Here is a 10999-nt window from a genome sequence, read left to right as displayed (position 1 = left end):
AGCGGCGATGGAGGAGGCCCAGGACCTGCATGTCCTCGGCAGAGTGGGAGGGGGTTTGAAATGTTGCGCCATAGGGCGATGGGGTTGATTGGTGCCGGTGTCCTAGAGATGTTCCCTCAAGCGCTGTGACTTGACTCTGCGAGGAGTCTCCAGTCTCCCAAAGTAGAGGAGACTGCATCAGGTGCAATGGATACAAGAAATGACATTGTTGGATACACAGGTGAAAGCCTTCGAACGACCACGGCCCGGATTCGATTTCCGGGCAGGGAAGTAATTTTCAGTAGAGCTATCAGGCTGTGTTGGCAACTCCCTGGTGGTCTAGTGGTTAGGATTCGGCGCTCTCACCGCCGCGGCCCGGGTTCGATTCCCGGTCAGGGAAACTGTTTTCACGGGGTTTATAGGCTCCCCGTTCTTCGTAATTGCTCTATACAGTTATTTATTGATCTTCGTCGTTCCTGGGTGCTGCAGTGTGTCGTGGCTCGTTGAAATAGTGTCCTGATTCAGATATGTTTGTCTGTGTCGGGGTGATTGCTTCTGTGGTTAAGTTCTTGGTTCGCGTGCATTGTTTTCCGATAGATGCTGTTTTGAATTTACCATTGACTGTTCGCTCTCCTGTGACATCTAGAAATGGGACTTTGTTGTTGTTCTCCTCTTTTGTGAATTTTATGCCAGTAAGGATATTGTTGATGGTGTTGTAGGTTTCCTCTAATTTGTTTCAGTTTTTGATGACAAAAGTGTCATCGCTGTAGCGGACCCAAAGTTTGGGTTGGATCGTTGGAAGGGCTGTCTGTTCGAGTCTCTGCATTATTGCTTCTGCGAGGAATCCTGATGCTGGAGGTTTCGTGCGTATTTCGTTGATTTGTTTGTCGGGCTTGTTATTGAATATGAAGTGGATGGAAAGGCACAGTTCCAGGAGCTTGACAGTGCTATCTTTGCTGATGAAGTTGATGCTGTGTTTGTGTCTTTGGTTCTTCGAGTAGTGTCTTCAGTTTTCTTTGGCCACGTTGATGTTAATGGATGTGAACAGGGCTGTTATGTCAAAGGACAACATTAATCCATCCTTTTCTATCTCAGTGTCTTTGGTGTTCAGGAATTCTTGGATGGAGTAAATGGAGTGGTGTGTATCTTCGACGAGGTGTTTTAGCCTTCAGTAGAAGCCTTTGACTAGTCTGTATATTGGTGTTCCAAGTCGTGAGACTATGGTCTAAGGGGGGGCTCCTCGTTTGACGGGGAGGAGAACAACAACAAAGTGCCATTACTTGATGTCACAGTAGAGCGAACAGTCAATGCGGAACTTCAAACTGGCATCTACAGAAAAACAACAGACCCAAACCAAGTACTTAACTGCAGAAGCAATCATCCCAACACCCACAAACGAAGCTGCATCAGGACATTATTTCAACGAGCCACTACACACTGCAGCACAGAGAAACTACGAAGAGCACAAGAGAAATACGTATATAGTGTATTTAAGGAGAACGGGTCCCCAATAAACCCTCTCTGCCGATTTCTCATTGATGCTTCCAAGCTGACTCTCAAAAATTCGGTTTATCCCTCCATTCTTTCCTGTTTGTTTTTTGTGGGTTTTGAAAGCTTTCGCAATCCTCTGACTAAGTATTGGAGTTGGAAGGTTGTGTTGTGGTTGTACAGGACACTTTTTAGACCACTTTTGAAATATTGTGCACAATTCTAGTCTCCCTCCGATCAGACGGATATTGTGAAATTTGAAAGGGTTCTTAAGCACCAAAGGGTCCACAGAGATGAAGAGGCCCTTCTGCTGCCCTGAGTGTGGGAAGGCCTTCAGTGATTCCTCTGCCCTGCTGACGCACCAGTTGGTCCATACCGGGGAAGGATGTTCTCCAGCCCCAAGTGCGAGATGGCCTTCAGCAGTTCTTCCCACCTGCTGAGACACCAGTGGGTCCACACTGAGGAGAGGCCGTTCTTCTGCCCCGACTGCAGGAAGGGCTTTGCACTTTCCTCCGACCTGCTGCCCCATTGGTGGGTCCACATTGGGGAGAGGCCGTTCAGTTGCCTAAGTGCAGGAAGTCCTTCATCAATTCCTCAGCCCTGCTGATGCACCAGTCCGTCCACACCGGGGAGATGCCATTCTCCTGCCCGAGTGTGGGAAGGGCTTTACCCGCTCCTCCACACTGCTGAAGCACCAGCTGGTCCACACGGGGGGATGGGGGGTGGAGAGGGGAGGCCTTTCTGCTGCCCTGAGTGCGGGAAATCCTTCAGCAATTCCTCCGCCCTGCTGAAGCACCAGTGTGTCCACACCGGGGAGAGGCCCTTCAGCTGGCCCGAGTGTGGGAAGAGGTTCATGTTTTCCTGCAACTTGCGGAAGCATCAGCGGGGGCACCAGCGCTCCCAGCAATCAGATCCCACCGGTAACGCTGCCTTTAATCACCCCTCAGGACTGAACCTCCTGCCAGTTCTGACAGTGGGTGCACTGGGAGAGTAGGTAGGCTGTTTTAGTCTTCTGCTGGACTGCAATTGCCTGCCCCACCCCCCACAACTACAACCCCATGGTGGCTCAGGGTTAGCACTGCTGCCTCATGGCACCAGGAACTCGGAATACTTCCACCTTTGGGGTCTGTGTGCAATTTATGGAGGGTAGGAAAATGGATCTGAGTGGGTTACTCTTCAGAGAATCTGTGCAGATGTGTTGGGCTGAAGGACCTGTTTCCACATTGTAGGAGTTCAACCAACATATGAGCTTTGTTTTCATTGGAAACTGCTGCTCATTGAGCCAGGGACTGCACATTGCCAAATGAAATGATCCAGAGAAACGTAAGACCGCAAGACCATCGGAGCAGAAGTTAGGCCATTCGGCCCATCGAGTCGACTCAGCAATCCGTTAGTGACAAAAGTAGCGCAGATGAGATTAGCTAGAGTGTGGAAACAGGCCATTTGTCCCAACAAGTCCACATCGACCCTCCGAAGAGTAACCCATCCAGACCCATTTCCCTCAGACGAATGTACCTAACTCTATGGGCAGTTAAGCATGACCAATCCACATGACCTGAACATCTTTGGACTATGGAAGAAAACAGGACCACCCAGAGAAAACCCACGCAGACACTGGGAGAATATGAAAACTCCTCACAGACAGCCACCCAAGGCTGGAATCAAACCTGGGTCCCTGGCACGGTGAGCCTGCAGTGGTAAACACTGAGCCACTACATATTGCAACCCGAAGTAGGCAAGCAGGAGTTTGGGAGAATGCAGCAAGCCAGGCAGCACCAGGATGTGGAGTAGTCAGCGGTTTGGGTATTAACCCTTCTTCATGATTGAAACGTTGACTTCTCTGTGAGAAACGATTTACGGGAATGTTGCTGGGGGTTGGAGGGTTTGAGCTACAGGGAGAGGCTGAATAGGCTGGAACTGTTTTCACTGGACCATCAGAGGCAGGGGAGTGACATAATAGAAGTTACAAAATCATGAGGGGCATGGACAGGTTAATAGACAAGCTATTTTCCCTGGGATGGGGGAGTCCAGAACTTGAGGGCATGGGTGTAGGGTGAGATGCGAAATATATTAAAGGGACAACTTCACAGGATTTGGGTCAGGTGTTGTCAAATGTGACTAGATTACTTTAGGATATCAGGTCAACATGGACAAGTTGGACCAAAGGGTCTGTTTCCATGCTGTATGTGTCTCTGACTACGAGTCCTGATCTAAGTTTAAAATAGAGTCCAAGTAACTTTGAATACTTCAATCTTGTTGAGCTCACCTCCTGAAAAGTTTCAGATGAATCCCTCTGAGCAATACTGTTTAAACATGCTGAGTTGGACAAAGTATCCCATCAAGTTCAACACAAACCCAGAGTTGAAGAAGTCAGAAGTCAGAACACCAACGGGACCAAAACTGATCATAATATTCCAGGTGCAGCATCATGAACGTCCTGTATAACTACACCATAACTCTATCTATACTCAATTCCCGAACTGATGAAGGTTACTGTACCTAAACCTTTCTTCATTGCATTGTGTATCGATGTAATCAGAGATATAGGACCTACTTTAAACTGAACCACAATCCTGCTTCTGGGAGCACAGTGACTGACAGGGAAGGCAAAAGGGAGATTGACCTTTAAATGGAGTATAAAAGTAGGGAGGTGAAAGTGGAGGTTTTGATTGAAAGTGCAGTGAAGATTCAACCAGCTGACAGTGGATCTGAATCACATGTAGATCAGACCAGGTTCGGACAGCAGGAAACCAGATATGTTTTTACAACAAACCACAACGAGGTCATCATTAGACTCTTAATTCCGGATTTATATTGAATTCAGATTCCACCATCTGCCGTGGCAGGTTTTGAACACAAGTCCCTAGAACATTACCTGGGTGAATAGTCTGGTGACAATAAAGTCGGCCATCGCCTCCCCTGAACACATTGGCTTATTGTGTTCAGAGGTAACAAAGGAACAAGAGGTTTTAGCAACTGTTAAGTTGTTGATGTTACACAAGGGAACATCAGCACTCTCAGTAATGGCACATACTGAAGTCAGTGTCCTGGATTAGAGGTAAGGGCTCGGGAACCATAAGAAAAAGGAACAGGAATATGCCATTCAGCCCGTTGAGCCTGCTTCTCCATTCAGTAGGATTCTGGGTGATCTGGCATTCCCCACAGTCACTTTCCTGCCCTTTTCCTGCAACTGTTCATCCCCTGACTCTTCACGAATCTATCCATCCTAGTTTTAAAGTGACGTAAAGGCTATCAACAGAGTTACTGGGGTGGGGGTGGGGGGGTGGGGGGGGGGGTACGGGGGCTCAGGTCGAACTTGGGGACTAAAACAATGGCTTCACACTTCACAACATTTAAGTAAGGGAATGTTTATGGTTATCCAATGCTGGAAATTGGGCAGACATTCAGGTAAAATTATTGGTAAATTATGAATGACAGAGGAGTCGGGAGAGAAGTGGTGTTCAGGCACAGTTGGATATCATTAGTATAGATGCCAACACCAGCAGCTACGGTAAAACAAATCAGAACGGAAGACGCTAAAATCATACCCTCCCAGAGGATAGAGTGATGCTAGAGAGGGTCAGTACTGTCATTAACTCTGATCAAGGCTGTCCGCAGGTCGACGAGGGAATGTTCATCCCTGTCACCGTGACAAAGGATGTCAAATATCACCTTGATAAGAAATGTTTCAGGGGTGGAAACCAGACTCGAGGGCTTTAAACACAGAATTCTGGAAAAGATGGGAATGGCTAATTCAACAATGATACATCCAAACTAACACTTCTTTTTGTGCGATAATAACAGAAGTGTTTTGGTTTTATGTTTGAAGATTCTCAGCAACACTGAGTAAGAAGCAACAAAATTAACACAAGAAATACTGCAATTGCTACAATGTGCCTGCTCCCAATAGGGGGCCATCGGTGTTCAATTAACTGTCTACAAGGGGCAATATTGGAAAGGAATTACCCAGTTCATAGCTATAAGAGGGGAGACACAGACTGCTTGATACAAACATATCATGGGCGGGAGTTGGCCACTCGGCACTTCGAGCCTGCTGCAGCATTCAATAAGATCATGGCTGATCTGAATTCAACCTCAACTCTACATTCCAACACATCCCCGACAATCTTTCATCCACTTGGTTATCAAGAACCTATCTACCTCTGCCTTAAAGATTTTGAATCCACTGCCTTTTGAAGAAGACACACAACCCTCAGAAAGAAAAGAAATCATCCTCATTTTTGTCTTCTACATTTAAAATATGACCCTGTACTTTCAGATATTAAGATAGGGACACAAGCTGCATTCAAATACTACCTGTGGTGCAGTTAACTATCTCAAAGTGCTTCACATGAACATTATGAGAATTCCTTTAAAAATCACAAGACCGGAGCAGAGATGAGACAGGTGACAAAATACTTGGTCAAAGGGACAAGTTTAGGGCAATCTTTTAAACAGGTTCAATTTCCCAAACATCAGAAGACAAAGACGTGAACAACAAACACAAAATAGCAACGAATGGGAAACAAAAGTGTAGTCATAACGTCACAGGATGAGTAATCCAGGGAACATGAGATCAAATCCCACCACAGCAAGAGGTGAGATGAGAATAATTCAAATCATCAATGGGGAACACAAAGTAAGTCTCAGTATGGTATCGATGGCACTGACGTCAATTGTCCTAAAAACCCATGTTCACCAATGTCCTTTCAAGAGGGAAACTGCCATCCCTGCATGGTCTGACTTACATGTGACTCCAGACCGACAGCAATGTGGTTGACTCTTAAACTGCCCTCTGAATTGGCACAAGCAAGACACCTTGCACTTAGGGATGGATAACAAATATCAACCTTGTGAAAGTGTCATAACAGAAATTGCTGGAGAAACTCAGCCAGTCTGGCAACACTGGTGGAGAGAGAGAGAAAGAAACAAAGACAATATCCTGGCTTGAGTCCAGAACAGTTGTGAAGAAGGGTCACAGCACTTGAAATGCTAACTCTGCTTCTCTCTCCACATGTGCTGCCAGTCCTATTGAGTTTCTCCAGCATTTGACGCATTTTTGTGTTTCAGATCTCCATCATCTGCAGTTCTTCATTACACTGACTTAGGGAAGCTCAAATCCCATAAAAGGGTCGAGCAGAAGGGCTGGAATTACTCAGCAGGTCTGGCACCAGTTATGGAGATAAAAACAGTTCGTACTTCGGGTCATTGAATGATCTTACATCAGGGACAAACTTTTGGGGAACCTGCAAGAGTAAAAGGCACTGGTGTAAGTTCGACATCTGGGAGAACTCTCTCAGCCTTGGGGGGTCAGGCTGACTCAGCATTCTGGTCCTGCTCATTACCTGTTAAATTCTCCATTTGTTTTTCTTGTTATATTTCTACATGGTTGACACATTCCTATGTTTTAAAATGAAATTACAAACAGACAAGAATTTTCCATGTAAGTCATCATACATTAGAGGGTTTGGAACGTGAATGTAAACTTTTAAACAGAAAGTATTTATTCATGCATGGGGTGTGGGCATCGTTGGCGATGCCAGCATTTATACCCATCCTTAACCACCCTGTGGTTGGTTGGAAAGGTGCATGAAAGTGTCTGAGATTGTCTTGATCAGCACAGCAATCTCAAAGATGGGTGTGCTCAGGTATAAGTACCCTCTACTCCCACAGCCAAGTCTGCATTCACTTTAATTATAGATGCCCTCTAAACCTCCCAGGACAAGGACAGCATGGGATGACAATCAGAATAAAGCTTCCTCTACTCTTGAATTTCAAGTGAAGCTACCTCAACACTGTCCCCAACAAACACTGCCAAGACAGAGACTGCATTGGGTTAGATACAGAGTAAAACTTCGTCTACAATTCCCCATTCATACAGTCCCAGGACAATGACAGCAGAGGGTTAAATAAACAGTAGAGCTTCTTCCATTCTGACTGACACTTAGTATGTCCTACACCAACCCTCAAGGAAAATTCAGAACTGAAGTATTATCTGGTACTGAATGGGAATGACAGCAACAGAAAATCATGTCGTGAAACACAGATAAAACACACACAATGTACAACAAAACTAGACTATTATTTGGATCAAAGACATAGTCCCTGCAGTGATCCGAATGTGAGCTGAACAAATTTCACACTTGAACAATATTCTCTGGGAATGCAATGTCCACCTCACTGCTGTCTATTCAGTTCCTCTGCTCTCGTTCAGGGCTGAGTTGCGGCTGACCACATTGTGGCGTGGAGGTCAAGAAGTTGGACAGTTAAGGTCAACTTGGATTGAGGGCATCCTTTGTCATGCCAGTGAGGTCGAGGGTCGCTCATTTACTCAACTTATAATCGGGGACAAGGGGATGTCAGGCTGGGCTTGTATCAGTTTGAGTTTAGAAGAAACAGATGATCCGATGGAGCTGTATAACATCTGGAGAGGACTTAATGTAAATGTAATGTCAACTCAATTCTAGCCAGAGACTAGTCTCTCACTTAAGTTAGGAGAGTTTTGTTTTTCCCTCAAGTGTTCCCGAGTCTTTGAAATTCACTTGTTTAGAGAGCAGCATGTGGTGGTGGCACGGTGGTTAGCACTGCTGCCTCACGGCATCAGTGACCTGGATTTGATCCCACCCTCGGGCAGACTGTCTGTGTGGAGTTTGCACATTCTCCCCTTGTGTCTGCGTTGGCTTCCTGTGGTGCTCTGGCCTCCTGCCACGGTCCAAAGGACATGCAGTTGATGGTAGACTGACCATGGGAGATGCAGGGTTACAGGGATAGGGTAACGAACTAGGTCTGGGTGGGACGGTCAGTCAATGTTGACTCGATGGGCTGAATGGCTTACTTGCACGCAATTGGCCTATAATAATCAATACTATGCACTTGCTTTATGGTTATCGACATCAAATTACATGAGTGGTTTTGGTTATTTCATCTCTTATTATCGTATTCAACCAACTACAGCATCTAGAAACTTGCTTAATTACAATATCCAATATCTGCCGAGTACTGTTTCTTTTTGTCACGACCATTATCTTGAACTCTGACGTGTGACCTCCTCATTGCTGTCAAGTTTCTTTATTTGTCTGTACATTGTCATGTTTTTACTTTGTCGAATGTCTTCCTGACATTTGCAGTTAAGACCCTATATTCTGCCCTCGTCAACATTTTCCCTTACAATTCTCCACTAAGGATTTCACGAAAAACCTCAGAGTGTGGTGAGACTGCAGAACTCACTACCATAGTGAATACTTGGTTTGGAAGACACGACAACTAAGGGTAAGCAACCCAATACAAATGACTGTGACTGACACCAGATTCACAACACAGTGAAATTTAAACATGCAATATCCCTCAATTTCTCAACTGTCCCAAACCAGACTTGGTGAAGAACAGATCTTGCACATCAACATTATAATTTAAACAAAAACGAACAATTATAAATACGGCTAATTTTCTAGGGCAAAGTTAAAGAAGATAATCTAATTAATAGCAATGATTTAAACCCTTTGATCAAGTCCCCCACCATCTCAGAGACAGAGACTTCAGCGCCAAATTAAAAATTTTTTTTTTTTAAAACATACCAATTCAAGCAAACAGTTTCCAACATAGGATTGCCAAGCCTTTGTGCAATCTTTGGACTATCACTGTTTCACAGAGACGTAACTGTAAATCTAATTTAAAAGTCACTGCTGAATGTGAATAGACACCCCAGTATTCAGCTGTTTCTTACAGGCTGGGACTCATTCACAGAAAGAGACAACAATTCTTTAACAGGACAGTAGAATCTGGAGAGAACAGCTCCTGGTCTCAACGAGCAGCAGTGCCCAATGGAAGCAAAGTTGCAGGGGTGGGGGAGCACGACGGCATAAAACAAAAAAAACCGGCCGACTCTCCCACTATAAGCACTGTCAGAATGTGCAGGGGTTCAGTCCTCTCAGTGACCCACAGCAGCTTCACCAGCAGAATCAGATTGTTGGGAGCACTGGTGTGCCCGCTGGCGCTTCTGCAAGGTGCAGAATGATGAGAACCTCCGCTTCCACTCGGGGCAGGTGAACGGCCTCTCCCCGGTATGGCCCCACCTGTGCCTCAGCAGGTGGGAGGAATTGCTGAAGGCCTTCCCGCATTCGGGGCAGGAGAATGACCTCTCGCCTGTGTGGACCCCTTGGTGCCTCTGCAGTACAGAGGAATTGCTGAAGGTCTTCCCGCACTCAGAGCAGGAGGACAGTCTCACCCCGGTGTGACTGCGCCCATGAGTCTCCAAGTCAGATGGGAAACGGATGCCTTTCCCACAGTCGCCATATTTTCATGTTTTCTCCACGGGACGGGATTCCTTGGGTTTCTCCATGACCGAAGCTTCAGCTGCACACAAACGCGTGTACAGCACCTCCCTGCCGTGAATTCCACTTCCCAATCTGTATAACGTTTACTGGCTCCACAATCAGAGTGCTGCAATAGTCGGGTCTCTCAGCCAGTCTCACTGATGCTGAAAACGTAATGAAAGAGGAACCAAAAAGCTTGTTTCCTTCTCACAGAATCATAGTCGAAAATTGTTATCGTCCCGATGGATTCAGTGACTGCCAGACATTGACGTGAAATTGAGGGCTGCAAATGCTGGAGAGTCAGAGTCAAAGCACAGCAGATCAGGCAGCATCGGAGGAGCAGCAGAGTCAATGTTTCAGGCAAAGCTCTTCATCTATTGATATTGAAACGTCCGTCTTCAGATCTTCAAATAATCTGTAAAAAGAGATTACAAAAGACATTACTGTCAGTCCAGGTTAGAAATTCCAAACAAGCAATTCTACTTTCTGCAGAATATTCTTTTCTTTTTCCACAAAATTGAAAGTCCCATCGCACTCCCTTTCATCCCTCTATTCTCACTCCGCTCAAACTAATTCACCCGACGGTACTGATTCAGGATCTTACAGAGACCGAAAAGTGAAAACATCAAGACAGACACCTCTGAATTTTGGATACCTCCACCTGAAAGTTAGTATCTTTCACGACATCTAGGAGTGAGTAAGTCTGATTTTGGGAAGCAAAAAAAAGTGTTAATTCAGGATGAACCTTCAATGCAGCTTCTTGAGAGACAACCAGACACGAAATGGTTAACATCTGGGGAGGTGGAAGTGGGGGGATGGAGGAAATGAGATATCAAGGCATTGACACCGACACCAGACAGAAACTGAACACATAGGCAGGGCAAACATGACGGGCAAGCCAGAGTCATAGAGATACACAGCACAGAAACAGGTCCTTCAGGCCAAATCATTCGTGCCCACCACATAGCCTAAATTAATCTCGTCACATTTACCAGCACTTGGCCCATATCCGTCTGAACTCTTCCTATTCATATACCCGTCCAGATGCCTTTCAAATGTTATAATTGGACCTACATCCACCACTTCCTCCGGCAGATCATTCCTTACACTTGCCTCCCTCACCTCAAACATATTATCCTCCTGTTCTGGACTTCTCCCATCCCAGGGAAATGACCTTGTCTATTTACCCTATCCATGCCTCTCATGATTCAATAAACGTC

The 10999-nt window shown here is 45.7% G+C and overlaps 1 non-coding gene across 1 annotated transcript; it reads left to right on the top strand.

Annotated features, from left to right (window-relative positions):
• Positions 1-307: 307 nt before the first annotated feature.
• On the top strand, positions 308-379 carry trnae-cuc (transfer RNA glutamic acid (anticodon CUC)). Its single transcript has one exon. It is a non-coding gene; the product is annotated as a tRNA-Glu (tRNA).
• Positions 380-10999: the final 10620 nt, after the last annotated feature.

This window comes from Chiloscyllium punctatum, chromosome 36 (genome assembly GCF_047496795.1).
Source record: "Chiloscyllium punctatum isolate Juve2018m chromosome 36, sChiPun1.3, whole genome shotgun sequence".
Lineage (NCBI taxonomy): Eukaryota > Metazoa > Chordata > Chondrichthyes > Orectolobiformes > Hemiscylliidae > Chiloscyllium > Chiloscyllium punctatum.
The sequence above is the reverse complement of the archived record's forward strand: the minus strand, read 5'-3'. Positions and strand labels throughout refer to the sequence as shown.